A 17,954-nucleotide genomic window follows, 5' to 3' on the forward strand; every position below is an offset into this window, starting at 1 on the left:
TTTTATTTCTATCACCTCGGGAGACTGACCTAAGAAAACCTTGGTACAGTTTGTGTCAGAGAATGTTTTGCCTATGTTCTTTTCTAAGAGTTTTATGGTGGCATGTCTTACATTTACATTTTTTTTAATCCTTTCTTCCTTTTTGGGGGTGTGGGGGCACACCCAGACATGCAAAAGTTCCCAGGCCAGGGATCAAACACAAGCCACAGCAGTGACAATGCCGGATCCTTAACCACTAGGCCACCATGGAACTCCTATATTTAAGTTTTTAGGCCATTTGGGGTTTATTTTTGTGTATGGTGTGTGGGTGTGTTCTAACTTCATTGATTTACAAGCAACTGTCCAACTTTCCCAGCACCACTTGCTGAAGAGACTATCTTTTCCCCATTCTTGCCTCCTTTGTCAAAGATTAATTGGTTATAGATGTATGGATTTATTTCTGGGCTCTCTATTCTGCTCCATTGATCCATATGTTTGTTTTTGTGCCAGTACCATGCTGTTTTTTGTTTTGTTTTGTTTTTGTCTTTTTAGGGCTACATCCTCGGCATATGGAGATTCCCAGGCTAGGGAGTCGAATCGCAGCTGTAGCCGCTGGCCTACACCACAGCAACTTGGGATCTGAGCTGCGTCTTCGACCTATACCACAGCTCATGGCAACACTGAATCCTCTACCCACTGAGTGAGGTCAGGGATCGAACCCCGTGTCCTCATGGATGCCAGTCAGGTTCGTTACCTGCTGAGCCACAACAGGAACTCTTCTGCTTTTTTCAAACTCAATGAATTTTATTGTTTTTATGGTTGCACAACGATTACAACCCCATTTTATAACTTTTCCATCCCAAACCCCTAGCCCATCCCTCCCCCCTTAACCTATCTTCTTTGGTAACCATAAATTTTTCAAAGTCTGTGAGTCAGTTTCTGGTCTGCAAATAAGTTCATTGATCATTTTTTTATATTCCACATATAAGTAATATCATGTGATGTTTGTGTCTCACTGTCTGATTTCACTTAGCATGATAGTTTCTAGTTCTATCCATGTTTCTGCAAATGCCATTATTTCATTCCTTTTTATGGCTGAGTAGTACTCTGTTGTGTATATGTACCACATCTTTATCTACTCCTCTGTCAATGGACGTTTAGGTTGCTTCCATGTCTTGGTTAATTGTGCTACAATGAACATTGGGGTACATGTGTCTTTTCAAGTCATGGTTTTCTCTGGATAGATCCCCAGGAGTGGGATTGCTGGATCAAGTGGTAATTCTATTTTAGTTTTTTGATGAATTTGCATACTCTTTTCCACAGTGATCGCACCAAATTGCATTCCCACCCACAGTGTAATAGGGTTCCCTTTTCTCCATACCCTCTCCAACATTTATTGTTTGTAGACTTTTTGATGAGTCCATTCTGGCTGATGTAAGGTGGTACCTCATAGTAGTTTATTTTTCTTTTTAGGGCTGCACCTGCAGCATATGGAAGTTCCTAGACTAGGGGTTGAAGCCAAGCTGCAGCTGCTGGCCTACACCACAGCCACAGAAACATGGGATCCGAGCTGAATCTGCGACCTACAGCACAGCTCACAGCAATGCTGAGTCCCCAACCTGCTGAGCAAGGCCAGGGACTGAACCTCATGGATACTAGTTGGGTCCATTTCTGCTGTGCCACAACAGGAACTCCCAAGGTAGTACCTCATAGTAGTTTTGATTTGCATTTCTCTAATATATTAGCTATGTTGAACATCTTTTCAAGTGTTTTTTGGCCGTCTGTATGTCTTCTTTGGAGAATTGTCTGTTTAGATCTTCTGCCCATTTTTTGATAGGGTTGTTTGGGTTTTTTTGGTATTGAGCTGCAGGAGGTGTTTATATATTTTGGAGATTAATCCCTTGTCAGTCACTTCATTAGCAAATATTTTCTCCCATTCTGTGCGTTGTCGCTTTGTTTTGTTTAGGGTTTCCTTTGCTGTGCAGATACTTAAAAGTTTAATTAGGTCTCTCTCTCTTTTTTTTTTTTTTTTTTTTCCTGTTTTTATTGTCATTACTCCAGGAGATCTGAGAAGATATTGCTGTGGTTTGTCAGAGAGTGTATGTCCTATGTTTTCCTCTAAGACTTTTATAGTATCTGGTCTTACGGTTAGCTCTTTAATCCATTTTGAGTTTATTTTTGTATGATGTTAAGGAGTGTTCTAATTTCATTCTTTTACATGTAGCTGTCCAGTTTTCCCAGTACCACTTATTGAAGGGGCTGTCTTTTCTCCATTGTATATTCTTGCCTCCTTTGTCATAGATTAGTTGACCATAGATGCATGGGTTTAATTCTGGGCTTTCTGTTCTATTCCACTGATCATTTCTGTTTTTGTGCCAGTACTATGCTGTTTTGATGACTGTAGCTTTGTAGTATAGCCTGAAGTCAGGGACCCTAATTCCTCCAACTCCATTTTTCTTTCTCAGGATGGTTTTGGAAGGTGTTTGTTTGTTTGTTTGTTTGCTTGTTTGCTTTTTAGGGCCACACCAACAACATATGGAAGTTCCCCGGCTAGGGGTCGAATCAGAGCTACAGCTGCCAGCCTACAGTCACAGCCACAGCAACACGAGATCCAAGCTTTGTCTGTGACCTACACCACAGCTCCTGTAAGATCTTTTAGCCCACTGATCGAGGCCAGGGATTGAACCTGCATCCTCATGGATACTAGTTGGATTCGTTACTGCTGAGTCCTGGTGTGAACTCCTCAAACAAACTTTAAAGTATTTTGTTCTTGTTCTGTGAAAAATATCCTTGGTAATTTGATAGGGATTGCACCGAATCCATAAATCGCCTTTGGTAGTATAGTCATTTGACAATATTGATTCTTCCAATCCAAGAGCATGGTGTATCTTTTCATCTGTTTGTGTCGTCTCTAATTTATCATCAGCGTCTTATAGTTTTCAGAATACAGGTCTTTTGTCTCATTAGGAAGGTTTATTCTTAAGTATTTTATTCTTTTTGACATGATGGTAAATGGGATTGTCTTCCTAATTTCCCTTTTTGATCTCTTTTGTTAGTATATAGAAATGCAGTCGATTTCTGTGTATGAATTTTATATCCTGAAACTTTACCAGATTCATTAATGAGCTCTAACAGTTTTGGATTTCTTTTTTCTTTTTTTGCTTTTTAGGGCCAACCTACGGCATGTGGAGGTTCCCAGGCTAGGGGTCTAATCGAGCTACAGCTGCTGGCCTACACCACAGTTCACGGCAACGCTGGATCCTTGACCCACTGAGTGAGGCCAGGGATTGAACCCACAACCTCATGGTTCCTAATTGGATTCATTTCCACTGCACCACGATGGGAACTCCTGGATTTTCTAGTTATAGTATCATGTCATCTGCAAATAGTGTTATTTTTACTACCTCCTTTCCAATTTGGATTCCTTTTATTTCTTTCTTCTCTGAGTGCCATGGCTAGGACTTCCAAAACTATGTTGAATAATAGTGTGAGAGCAGACATCCTTGTCTTGTTCCTGATCTTAGTGGGAATTCTTTTAGCTTTTCATCATTGAAAATGATGTTAGCTCTGGGTTAGTCATATATGGCCTTTATTATGTTGAGGTAGGTTCCCTCTATGCCCACTTTCTGGAGGGTTTTTATCAGAAATGGGTTTGGGTTTTGTCAAGTTTTTTCTGCATTTATTGAGAGGATGATATGGTTTTTATTTTATTTTTGGGATCTTTTTAGGGCTGCACCTGAGGCACTTGGAGGTTCCCAGGCTAGGAGTCAAATTGGAGCCATAGCCACTGGCCTATGACACAGCCACAGCAACACCAGATCTGAGCCACATCTGTAACCTACACCACAGTTCATGGCAACACCAGATCCTTAACCCACTGAGCAAGGCCAGGGATCAAACCTGCGTCCTCGTGGATACCAGTCAGATTCATTTCCACTGAGCCACAGTGGGAACTCCAAGATGATCATATGGTTTTTATTCTTCAGCTGTTAATGTGGTGTATCACACTGATTTTCGGATATTGAAAAATCCTTGAATCCCACTTGATCATGGTGTATAATTCTTTTAACATATTGCTGGATTCGTTTTGCTAGTATTTTTTAGAGGATCTTTGCATCTAAGTCCATCAGTGATGTTGGCCTTTAATTTTCTTTTTTTGAGGTGTCTTTGGTTTTGGGTATCAGGGTGATGGTGGCCTCATACAATAAGTTTGGGAATATTCCTTCCTCTGCAGCTTTTTGGAATAGTTTCAGAAGGATAGGTCTTAACTCTTCTCTAAGTGTTTGATAGAGGAAGTTCCTGTTGTGGCTCAGTGGAAATGAATCTGACTAGCATCCGTGAAGAGGCAGGTTTGATTCCTGGCCTTGCTCAGTGGGTTAAGGATCTGGCATTGCCTTGAGCTGTGGTGTAGGTCGCAGACACAGCTCAGATCCTCCGTTGCTGTGGCTGTGGTATAAGGGCTGGCAGCTACAGGTCTGATTTGACCCCTAGCCTGGGAACCTCCATATGCTGTGGTGTGGCCCTAAAAAGACAAAACATAAAAATAAAATAAGTAAATAAATATTTGATAGAATTCACCTGTGAAGCCATCTGGTCCTGGACTTTTGTTGGTTGGAAGATTTTTAATCACACTTTCAATTTCAGTACTTTCATCTTTTCTATTTTATCTTGGTTTAGTCTTAGAAGATTGTACTTACCTAAGAATTTGTCCATTTCTTCTAGGTTGTCCATTTTATTAGCATATATTTGCTTGTAGTGATCTCTTTATGATCCTTTGTATTTCTGTGATGTCTCATAACTTCTTTTTCATTTCTAATTGTACTGATTTTGAGTCCTCTTTTTTTCTTGATGAGTCTGGTGAAGGGTTTATCAATTTTGTTGATTTTTTTCAAGAAACCAACTTTTAGTTTCATTGATATTTTCTATGGTTTTCTTCTCTGGTTTTTTTTTTTTTTTTTTTTTTTTAGGGCCACATCTGAGGCATACATAAGTTCCCAGGTTAAGGGTCAAATCAGAGCTGTAGCTGCTGGCCCGTGGCACAGCCATGTGGGATCCGAGCCAAATCTGTGACCTATACCAGAGTTCGTGGCAACACCAGATCCTTAACCCACAAGCAACCAATGCCAGGGACTGAACTGGCAACCTCATGTATAATATACTAGGCAGGTTTATTACCGCTTAGCCACTAGGGGAACTCCCATTTTCTTCATTCCTATTTCATTTATTTCTTCTTTGATGTTTGATTTCTTTCCTTCTGCTAACTTTTGGTTCGGTCTGTTCTTCTTTCTCTAGTTGCTTTAGGTGTAAAGTTAGGCTGTTTGAGATTTTTCTTATTTCCTGAGGTAGGCTTCCCTCCTTAGAACTGCTATTGCTACATCCCGTAGGTTTTGGATTGTTGTGTTTTTGTTGTCATTTGCTCTAGGTATTTTTTAATTTCCTCTTTTATTTCTTCAGTGATCCTTTGGTTGTTTAGTATCATGATGTTTAGTCTCCTTGTGTTTTTTGCAGTTTTTTTCTTGTTGATTTCCAGTTGTATAGCATTGTGTTCAGAAAAGATGCTTGATATAATTTCAATTTTCTTAAATTTACTGAGGCTTCTTTTGTGGCCCAGAATGTTATCAGTCCTAGAGAAAGTTCCATGTGCACTTGATAAGAATGTGTATTCTGTTGCTTTTGGATGGACTATTCCATAAATATTAAGTCCATCTGGTCTAATAATGCCTCATTTAAGGGATGTGTTTCTTTGTGGATTTTCTGTCTGGATGACTTGTCCATTGCTGTAAGTGGGGTGTTAAACTCCTCCTGCTATTACTGTGTTATTGTCAATTTCCCCTTTTAAGGTTGTTAGAAGTTGGCTTATATATTGAAGTGATCCTGTGTTGGGTGTATATATATTTACAATTGTTACATCTTCTTGGATTGATCCTTTGATCATTATGTAATGTCCTTCCTTGTTTCTTATAATATTCTTTATTTTGAGCTCTACTTTGATATGAGTATTGCTACTCCAACTTTCTTTTGATTTCCATTTGCATGGAATATTTTTTTCCATCCTCTCATTTTCTTTTTTTTTTAAATTTATCTTTTTATTGCTGGATAATTTTCCATTATATGGATATATAACAGTTTGTTTATATATTTACAAGTTGATGTACACTTGGGTTGTTTCCAACTTTGGCCTGTAATGAATAGAGCTGATAGGAGCATCCATGTGCAATAATTTGTGACTTTTTTTTTTTTTTTTTCAGTTTCCTTGGGTAAATATGTAGGAGTGAATGAACTTGTTGGGTTGTATCAAATGTCTTTTTTTTCTTTTTGGTTTTGAGGGTTTCAAAAATTGAGTTGAGAATCCGACTAGGAACCATGAGGTTGCAGGTTCGATCCCTGCCCTTGCTCAGTGGGTTAACGATCCGGTGTTGCCGTGAGCTGTGGTGTAGGTTGCAGACGCGGCTCGGATCCTGTGTTGCTGTGGCTCTGGCGTAGGCCGGTGGCTACAGCTCCGATTTGACCCCTAGCCTGGGTACCTCCATATGCCGTGGGAGCGGCCCAAGAAATAGCTAAAAAAAAAAAAAAATATTTGAGTTGAAATTCACGTAATACAAAATTAACTATTCTAAAATAAAAAATCATTAACATTTACTATATTTACCATGCAACTGTATATATGCAGAGAAATATATGCTATTATATATATATATTTATATAACAGCAGACTCCCTTAGCTTTATATATTTAGCAATAAACAAATGTTCATTATCATAAACCACTAAGTTTTAGGATTTTTTGTTATACAGCACTATTAAAGCAAAACCATATCCAAAATATTGGTAGTAAGAATGAGATGCATCTATAATATCAACCTAAAATTCATAGCATTGTCTTTGGAATGAAGAAACTGTTGTAAGTAGCCTGAAAATGGTAACCCAAGTTATGTGGGGGGTGGGGACCTGGTAAATCTGTTTCCTTATGAATGTGTGGAGTTTTTGAGAGAGATTATTGGTAGGATGAGCTGATTGTTACCAGTTTTATTTGATAAGGTGCCGCAAGATAAAGAGCAGCTCAGGAAAAAGTAATTGAAAGAAATACAGACTGCTCAGAAAATCTAGAATTTTTAAGGTTGAAAAATGAAACTGAAGGCTCCACCAGTTGAAGATAAAATGAAGTGATATTTTGAGTTTAAAAGGCTTTTTAAGACACAGCCTCTTGGCAAAAACCAAATTGGAGCTTTGGTTTTAAAGACAGCCTCACGAAAAAGACAAAATATGGATATGGCTGTGACACTTTTGGTTAAGAACTGTGAACAGCTTAAGATATAGGGCTCAATAGATCATTACAGTTGGACAAAATACTCCTATAAAGGAGACTAAGAATATAATCCCACTGAAGATACAGTGAAAGGATCTCAATTAAGTCTAGAGAAAGAAGGGTGAGGAAGACATGCCCCCAAAGAATTATGCATGTGACATTTGGCATATAGGGCTGACTGATCAAACACATGTTTTTGTTTTGTTTTGTTTTTGCAAATTGTAGTATATTTATACATTGGAACACTAAGTAACAGTAAAAAATATAATTCTGATTTCCATAGAGCAATAAAGATGCTCAAAAAATACACTCAAATACATTATGCTAACTAAAGAATACAAGCCCCAAAATAGTACATGTAATATAATTTCATGTAGATTTAACCAAATTTTAGAGTATTTCCATTCCAAACCCCTAGCACATCTCCCCAACCTGCCTCCTTTGTTATAGATTAGTTCACTGTAGGTGTGTGGGTTTAATTCTGGGCTTTCTATCCTGTTCCACTGATCTGTATTTCTGTCTTTGTGCCAGTACCATATGGTTTTGATGACTGTTGCTTTGTAGTGTAGTCTCAAGTCAGGGAGCCTGATTCCTCCAGCTGCATTTTTTTTCCCTCAGGATGTCTTTGGTTATTCTGGGTCTTTTGTGCCTCTTTTTTTTTTTTTTTTTTTTTTTTTTTTTTTTTTGATAAGTCTGGCTAAAGGTTTATCAATTTTGTTGATCTTTTCAAAGAATCAGCTTTTTGTTTCATTGATCTTTACTCTGGTTATCTCTGTTTTATTTCATTTATTCCTGCTCTGATCTTTATGATTTATTTCCCTCTGTGCTAATTTTAGGTTGTGTCTGTTCTTCTCTCTCTAGCTGCTTTAGATGTAAAGTTAGCTTGTTTATTCGAGCTTTTTCTTGTTTCCTGAGGTAGGTTTGCATTGCTGTAAGCTTGCCTGTTAGAACTGCTTTTGCTGCATCCCATAGGTTTTGGAGTGTTGTGTCTTTGTTTTCGTTTGCTGCTAGGTATTTTGTAATTTCCTCTTTTCATTTCTTCAGTGATCCATTGGTTGTTTAGTCGTTTGTTTAGTCTCCACGTGTTTGTACAGCATTGAGGATGGAAAAGATGCTTGATACGATTTCAGTTTTCTTAGAATTTCTGAGGCTTGGAGTTCCCATCGTGGCTCAGTGGTTACTGAATCCAACTATGAACCATGAGGTTGCAGGTTCGATCCTTGGCCTTGCTCAGTGGATTAAGGATCTGGCGTTGCCATGAGCTGTGGTGTAGGTTGCAGACGCGGCTCGGATCCTGAGTTGCTGTGGCTCTGGTGTAGGCTGGCAGCTACAGCTCCAACTGGACCCCAGCCTGGGGACCTCCATATGCTGTGGGTGCAGCCCTAGGAAAGACAAAAAGACCAAAAAAAAAAAAGTTTCTGAGGCTTGATTTGTGGCCCAGAATGTGATCAGTCCTAGAGAATGTTCCATGTTCACTTGAGAAGAATGTGTATTCTGTTGCTTTTAGATGGAATGTCCTATAAATATCTGTTAAGTCCATTTGGTCTAATGCTTCATTCAGGGCCTGTGTTTCCTTGTTGATTTTCTTACTGGATGATCTGTCCATTGTTGTAAGTGGGGTGTTAAAGTCCCTCACTGTTATCGTGTTCTTGTCAGTTTCTCCTTTTAAGGTTGTTAGCAGTTACCTTGTATGTGTGTGTGTATATATATATATGGGGGGGGAGGGAGAGAGAGAGAGAGAGGTGATCCTGTGTTGGGTGCATATGTATTTACAATTGTTATATCTTCTTGGATTGATCCTTTGATCATTGTGTAATGTCCTTCCTTGTTTTTTATAATATTTTTAGTTTTGAGATCTGTTTTGTCTGAGTATTGCTACTCCAGCTTTCTTTTGATTTCCGTTTGCATGGAATATTTTCTTCCATCCTCTCACTTTGTCTGTATGTCCCTAGAACTGGATTTGGTCTCTTGAAGACAGCATATATATGGTTCTTGTTTTTGTATCCATTTAATCAGTCCATGTCTTTTGATGAGGAGGGGCATTTAGCCCATTAACATTTAAGGTAATTATTGATATGTATGTTCTTATTGCCATTTTATTAATTGCTTTTGGGTTTGTTTTTTTTGGTCTTTTTCTTGTTCTCTTCTCTTGTGGTTTGATAACTATCTTTAGTGTTGTATTTGAGTTGATTCTTCTTATTTGTATGTGTATCAATTGTAGGTTTTTGTTTTGCAGATACCCTGAAGTTTTGATATAGGCATCTGTATATATCAAGATTGTTTTACATTGTAGATCTCTTAATTGCAAGTGCATCTCCAGTGTCCTGCATTTGTACCCTCCACTTCTCACAATTTCTGATTTCGGTAGCATATTTGTGTGTGGATGTTTTCCTTCCTTTACTGTATATGTATGCCTTTACTGGTGAGCCGTGTCATTTGTGGTATTTTTGTTTCTAGTTGTTGCCTTTTCTTTTCTGCCTAGAGAAGTTTGTTTAGTATTTGTTGTAAAGCTGGTTTAGTGATGCTGAATTCTCTTAACTTTTGCTTATCTGTAAAGCTTTTGATGTCTCCGAATCTGAATGAGAGCCTTGCTGGGTAAAGTGATCTTGGTTGGAGATTTTTTTCCCCTTTCTCACATTAAGTATATCATGCCACTCCCTTCTGGCCTGCAGAGTTTCTGCTGAAAAATCTGCCGGTAACCTTATCAGGGTTCCCTTGTATGTTATTTCTCCTCCCTAGCTGTTTTCAGTATTTTCTCTTTGCCTTTAATTTTGGTCAGTTTGAGTGTCTTCTGTGATAAACAGTGAGATACTGAATGGAACAGGTAGTTTCTGCTGTGATACTCTGTGGACTCTTCAACCTATCTTGCTTCTGGCCAAGGAAGGCTATGGTCGAAAGGGCAAAATAGAAGATCTTGAGCTCACTTCCTTCCCTGAGAACACCAAAATCACAAATAACTGTAAAACAGCTACCAATTAAAAAAACTGGGAACTATCAGAGTTCCTGTTGTGGTTCAAGAATCCAACTAGTATACGTGAGGATGCAGTTTCGATACCTAGCCTCACTCAGTGGGTTAGTTTCCATCATTGCCACAGGCTGCAGCATAGGTCACGGACATAGCTCAGATCTGGCATTGCTGTGGTGTAGGCTGGCAGCTATGGCTCAGATTCAACCCCTAGCCTGGGACCCTTCATATGCTGTGGTAGTGGCCCTTAAAAAAGACTAATTAAAGGGAGTTCCCGTCATGGTGCAGTGGTTAACGAATCCGACTAGGAACCATGAGGTTGCGGGTTCAATCCCTGCCCTTGCTCAGTGGGTTGATGATCCGGCGTTGCCATGAGCTGTGGTGTAGGTTGCAGACGCGGCTCGGATCCCACATTGCTGTGGCTCTGGCATAGGCTGGTAGCTACAGCTCCGATTAGACCCCTAGCCTGGGAAACTCCCACATGCTGCGGGAGCAGCCCAAGAAATGGCAAAAAGACAAAAAAAAAAAACCCAACAACAACAAAAAGACTAGAACTTACCAAAAATGACATTCTGTATCCAAAGACAAAGAAGAAATCACAAGACAGTAGGAGGAGCACACTCACAGTATATCAAATCCCATACCCCCAAGGTGGGCACCTCACAAACTGGAGAATAATTTTATCAGAGACGTTCATCCACAGGAGTGACAGTTCTGAGCCTCACGTCAGGCTCCCCAGCCTGGGAGTCTGGCCTAAAAGCTCTGAGGGCCAGCAGCACTTGACCACAGGAGCTCCACAGGACTAGGAGAATCAAAGTCTCCACTCTTGGAGGACCCACATGGTCTTGTGCACACTGGGACCCAGGGCAAAAGCAGTGACTTCATATGAACCTGGGCCCAACCTACCTTCTGGTCCTGGGGAGGTTGGGGAGCAGTGTGGCTCTCTTGGGGCGTAAAAGCTGGTAGCAGGAGTTACCCTGATAGCTCAGTGGGTTCAAGATCTGGTGTCATCACTGCTGTGACACTGGTTCCATCCCTTGCCTGGGGACTTCCATGTGCCTTGGGTACAGCTGAAACAAACAAACAAAAAAACTGGTAGTAAATGTATTCAGGAGTGCTCATCTGAAGGGTGACAACTTGCTTCAGACAGTAGCACCAAGACCTGGCCTCAGCCAAAGGCTGCCTAAAAATTTCCTGAGCCCACAGTCACTTTTGGACACACCTCTTGACATGACCCTGTCCACCATGGGGCCAAGACCCAATCTTACCCATCAGTGGGCAGGCAGTGGCTCTTCCCACCAGGAAGCCAGCACAAACCTCTAGGTCAGCCTCACCCACCAGGGAGCAGACATCAGGAACAAGAAATATATGGTCCCACAGCCTATGGAACTGAGTCAGCAAACAAGTCAAAACCTACCCTGGGACCACAAGATCTCTGGCCATTAGGTGATGAGAGGGGAGTGCACTGGTGGGACACATAGGACATCCCCTACAGAGGGCCACTTTTCCAAGGTGGGGAAACATAACTCCCACATACATTTAGACAAAATGAGACGGTAGAGGAGTATGTTCCAGATGAAGGAACAAGATAAAACACAACAATTAAGTGATGTGGAGATAGGCAATCTACCTGAAAAAGTGTTTATAGTAATGATTGTAAAGATGATCCAAGAACTCAGAAAAAGAACGGATGCTCAGGACTTCCCGTTGTGGTGCAGTGGAAATGAATCCAACTAGGAGCCATGAGGTTGCAAGTTCGATTCCTGGCCTTGCTCACTGGTTGAGGATCCGGCATTGCTGTGAGCTGTGGTGTAGCTCACAGATGCGGCACAGATTTGGCATTGCTGTGGCTGTGGCATAGGCCAGCGGCTACAGCTCCGATTAGACCTCTAGCCTGGGAAACTTCTGTATGCTGTGGGTGCAGCCCTAAAAAGACAAAAAAAAAAAAAAAAAAAGGGATGCTCAGAGTGAGAATTTACTAGTTTTTTTTTTTTTTTTTTTTTTTTTTTTTTTTTTTAGAGAAAAAACAAACAATAACCAAATAGAGTTGAAGAATACAATACCTGAAATGGAAAATGTACTAAGAAGGATCAGAAGCAGAATAAATAAGTGAGCTGGAATACAGAGTGATGGAAATCACTGCCATGGAACAGAATTTTTAAAAAAATGAAATGATGAAAACAGTTTACTGGAGCTCTGGGATAATGTCAAAGGCACCAACATTCGTATTATAGGGGTCCAAAAAGAGAAAGGATCTGAGAAAATGTTTGAAGAAATAATAGCTGAAACTTTCCCTAACATGAGAAAGGAAGCACTCACCCAAGTCCAAGGATCACTTAGAGTTCCATACAGGATCAACCCAAGGAGGAACACCCCAAGACAGAGTAATCAAATTGACAAAAATTCGAGATAAAGATAAAATATTAAAAGCAATGTGGGAAAAGCAATAAACAATATAGAAAGGAATCCCTGTAAAGTTATCAGATGATTTTTCAAGAGAAATTCTACAGGCCAGAAGGGAGTGGCACAATATATTTGAAATGATAAAAGGGGAAAAACCTCAACCAAGAATACTCTACCCAGCAAGGCTCTTGTTCAGATTCAACAGAGAAAAGAAAAGCTTTACAGAGAAGCAAAAGCTAAGAGAATTCAGCACAACCAAACCACCTTTACAGCAATTTTCTCTATGTGGAAAAACAAAAAGTCCCAACTGGAAACATGAAAATTATGAAATGGAAAATCTCACCAGTAAAGGTAAAATACAATGAAGTTAGGAAATTATCCACACACAGATATGCAATCTAAACCAGTAATCATGAGAGGGTGAGAATATAAATATAGGATATTTGAAATGCATTTGAAATTAAGAGCTCATCAACTTAGTCGTATATGTATATAGACTGCTGTATCAAAACCTGTTAATTACAAACTAAAAATCTATAATAGATACACACAAAAAGGAATCCAAACACAACACTAAAGAAAGTCATCAAATCACAAGAGAAGACCTACAAAAATCCAAAATAACAAAATGGCATTAAGGACATACATTGATAATTACTTTAAATGTAAAGGGATTAAATGCACCAACTATAACACAGAAACTAGCTAAATAAGACACAGAAGACCCGTATATATGCTGTCTACAAGAGACCCATATGAGATCTAGAGATACATGGAGACTGAGAGTGAGGGGATGGAAAAAGGTATTCTATGCATATGGAAATCAAAAAGCTGGAGTAGTAATAGACAAAATAGACTAAAATAAAGACTGTTACACAGAGTTCCCTTCATGGCTCAGTGGTTAACAAATCTGATTAGAAACCATGAGATTGCAGGTTTGATCCCTTGGCCTTGCTCAGTGGGTTAAGGATCCTTCGTTGCCGTGAGCTGTGGTGTAGGTCACAGATGCAGCTCCAATCTGGCGTTGCTGTGGCTGTGGCATAGGCCAGCAGCTGGAAAAGATGGGGGGAAAAGAAAAAAAGACTGTTATGAGACAAAGAAGGGCACTACATAATGATCAAGGGATCAATCCAAGAAGAAGAATTATAAATATATATGAACCTAAGAGCACTCCAACATTAAGGCAAATGTTAACATATAAAAGGAGAAATCGACAGTAACACGCAATTGGGGAACTTTACATCACTTATATCAGTAGACGGATCATCCAGATGGAAGGTCAGTAAGGAAACATAGGCCTTAAATAATGCATTAGACCAGACAGACTTAGTTGATAATTATTGAGCATTCCATTTGATAGCAGCAGAATACACTTTCTTTTCATGTACACATGGAACACTGTCCAGGACAGATACCATGCTGGACCACAAAGTAGGCCTCAGTAAATTTAAGAAAATTGAAATTGTGTCAAGTGTCTTTTCCAAACACAATGCTATGAGATTAGAAATCAGCTACAAGAAGTAAATGCAAGAGTTGCCATTGTGACTCAGTCAGGATGAACTTGACTAGTATCCATGAGGATACAGGTTCGATCCCTGGCCTGGCTCAGTGGGTTAAGAATCCCCTGTTGCTGTGAGCCAAGGTGTAGGTCGCAGAGAAGTCTTGGATTTGGTGTTGCTGTAGCTGTGGTGTAGGCCAGTGGCTACAGCTCCAGTTCACCCCCTAGCCTGGAAACGTCCATATGCTGCGTGTGCAGCCCTAAAAAGAAACAGCCCCCCCCCCCCCGCAAAAAAAAAAGTAAATTAAAAAAATACAAACGTGGAATCTAAACAATATGCTACTAAACAATCAATGGACCGTTGTAGAGGTCAAAGGGGAAATTTTAAAAATACCTAGAGACGTGAAAACAAAAACACAATGATCCAAATCCTCTGGGACACACCAAAAGCAGTTCTGAGCAGGATGTTTATAGCAATACAGTCTTAGGAAACAAGAAAAATCTCAAAGAACCTAACTTTACAACCAAAGAATCTAGAGAAAGAACAAACAAAACCTAAAGTTAGTAGAAGGAAAGAAATCAAAGATCAGAGCAGAAGGTGGGGGAGGAATGCACTGAGGGTTTAGGGTGGGAATGCTATAAAATTTGCTTGTGATGGTCGTTGTACAGCTGTAAGTGTAGTAAAATTCATTGGGTAGTAAAAAGATCCGAGCAGAAATAAGACTTGGGAAGATGAAAAGCTATGAATGGGGGAAAATGTCTGCAGAACACTTCTGTGACAAAGGCCTTCTATCTAGAATATGCAATTAAGTCTGAAAAATTCTACAGTAAGACAATCCAATTAGAAAATGAACAAAAGAGGAGTTCCCATCTTTACACAGCAGAAACGAATCTGACTAGGAACCATGAGGTTTCGGTTTTGATTCCTGGCCTTAGCAGGTTAAGGATCCATCATTGCTGTGAGCTGTGGTGTAGGCTGGCAGCTGTAGCTCCAATTAGACCCGTAGCCTTAGACCCTCCATATGCCACAGGTGAGGCCCTAAAAAGCAAAAAAAAAAAAAAAAAAAAAAAAAAGGTCATTTCACTGAAGAGATACAGTTGGTAAATAAGCAGTGAGAAGGTGTTTGACATCATTACCCATTAGGGAAGTGTAAATCAAACCCACAATGAGACATCACCACACATCCTATCACATGGCTAAAATAAAAAATAGTACCACCACCAAATGCTGGTTAGGATGTGGAAGAAATGGATCACCTATATATTGCTGGTGGGAATGTAGATTGTACAGCCGCTTTGGAAAACAATTTGGCAGTTTCTTCTAAAACTAAACACATTACTACCCTCTGTCCCAGGAATTTTATTGTTGGCCATTTGTCCCAGAGAAATGAAACGTTCACATGAAAACTGTACATGGTTGTTCAGAGCAGCTTTATTTGTAATCATCAAAAATGGAAACAACCAGCAGTTCCCGTTGTGGCACAGTGGAAACGAATCCAACTAGGAATGATGAGCTTGTGGGTTCGATCCCTGGCCTCGCTGTGGTGTAGGTTGCAGACATGGCTTGGATCTGGCGTGGCTGTGGTGTAGGCTGGCAGCTATAGCTCTGATTAGACCCCTAGCCTGGGAATCTCCATGTGCCGGGGTGCAGCCCTAAAAAGACACAACTGACCAGAAAATAAAAAATAAAAAAAACGAAGGAAACCAGAACATCCTTCACCAAGTGTATGGTTAAAATGTAGCATGCCCTTGGGAATTCCCACTGTGATGTAGTGGGTTAACTGTTGCCACAGTTGTGGTGTAGATTGCAGGTGAGGCTTAGGTTCAGTCCCTGGCCTGGGAACTTCCATATGCTGCAGATGTGGCCAAAAAATGAAAAAAATAATTTTGGGAGGTCCATCCATGGAACACAATGTAGCAAGAAAAAGGAATAAACAAGTTCCCATTGTGGTGCAGCAGAAACTAATCTGACTGGGAACCATGAGGTTGTGGGTTCGATCCCTAGCCTCATTCAGTGGGTTAAGAATCTGGCATTGCCGTGGGCTGTGGTGTAGGTCGCAGATGTGGCTTGGATCTGGTGTGGCTGTGGTGTAGGCTGGCAGCTGTAGCTCCAATTGGACCCCTAGCCTGGGAACGTCCATGTGCCATGGGTGCAGCTCTAAAAAGCAAAAAACAACATAACCAAAAAGGAATGAACTATTTATATGTAACCTTGGATGGATCTCAAGGGAATTAGGTTGAATGGAAGGCCGGTCTGAAAAGAGGTCACATACTTCTTTTTACACAGTATTTGGGGTGGGGGAGGTGGTGGCGTGCCTGCAGCGTGAGGAAGTTACTTACCATCCAGGAGTCAAACCGGAGCCACAGTAGTGACAGCAGTGGATCCCGAACTTGCTGTGCCACTGGAGAATTCCTACATAATGTTCTTGAAATAAAATCATAGAGATGGAAAACAGAGTAGTGTTTGCCAGGGGTACAGGTGGGGTATGGGAGTGGAGACTTGCGGTGATAGAACAATTTTGTATCTTGATTACGTTGGTGCTTGCATCAATCTACACATGATGAAACTGAAGGAACTATACACATATATACAAACAAATGCATGTAAAACTGGTGAAATATGACTGAGACATCAACTGTCCCAGTGTCTAGTTATGAATGTGTAATTTAAAATAAAAGCTGGAGTTCCCGTCGTGGCACAGTGGTTAACATATCCAACTAGGAACCATGAGGTTGCGGGTTTGATCCCTGGCCTTGCTCAGTGGGTTAAGGATCCAGCGTTGCCACGAGCTGTGGTGTAGGTTGCAGACGTGGCTTGGATCCTGCGTTGCTATGGCTCTGGCGTAGGCCAGTGGCTACAGCTCCGATTCAACCCCTAGCCTGGGAACCTCCATATGCTGCAGGAGTGGCCCAAAGAGTAGCAAAAAGACAAAAATAAATAAATAAATAAATAAATAAATAAATAAAAGCTCTTTGGTGGTTTCCGTCATGGCTCAGTGAAAATCAATCTGACTAGCATCCATGAGAAGACAGGTTTGATCCCTGACCTTGCTCAGTGGGTTAAGGATCTGGCATTGCAATGAGCTGTGGTGTAGGTCGCAGATTTAGCTCTTATACAGCATTGCTCTGGCTATGGCTAGGCTGTTGGCTACAGCTCTGATTTGACTCCTAGCCTGGGAACCTCCATATGCTGCAGGTGCAGCCCTAAAAAAAAGTAATTAAAAAAAAGACAAAATGAAAAGCTTCTCGGAGTTCTTGTTGTGGCTCAGCAGTAATGACCCTGACTAGTATCCATGAGGATGCGTGTTCAATCCCTGGCCTGTTCAGTGGATTAAAGGATTCAGTGTTGCTGTGAGCTGCAGTGTGGGCCACAGTGTAGGCCACAGGTGTGGCTTGGATCTGATGGTGCTGTGTCTGTGGTGCAGGCTGGCAGCTATGGCTTGATTCAACCCCTAGCCTGGGAACCTCCATGTGCTGTGGATGGGACCCTAAAAAAAAATAAAAATAAAAATAAATCTTTTCTTAAAAAACATTTTAAGAGCCTCTAAATAGTCAACCAACCAACTGAAAAACGACAAAAGACCTCAGCTCTGGGACTATGAAATAGAGACTGGAATGAGGTGGGAAATTCTATTTGGATTCTACTAATGGTAGGAATAACTATCAGCCAATAGATTCAATGTGCTTTGCCCTATTTTTTCAAAACTTTCATGAAGAAAAGCCCGGAAATATCAGGAATGGATAGATTTTTCTGTCTAGCCCTATGTGCCTTATGATTAGTGAGAGAAACGTAAAGCCAGATTC

The sequence above is a fragment of the Sus scrofa genome, chromosome 3 (genome assembly GCF_000003025.6).
Source record: "Sus scrofa isolate TJ Tabasco breed Duroc chromosome 3, Sscrofa11.1, whole genome shotgun sequence".
Taxonomy (NCBI): Eukaryota; Metazoa; Chordata; class Mammalia; order Artiodactyla; family Suidae; genus Sus; species Sus scrofa.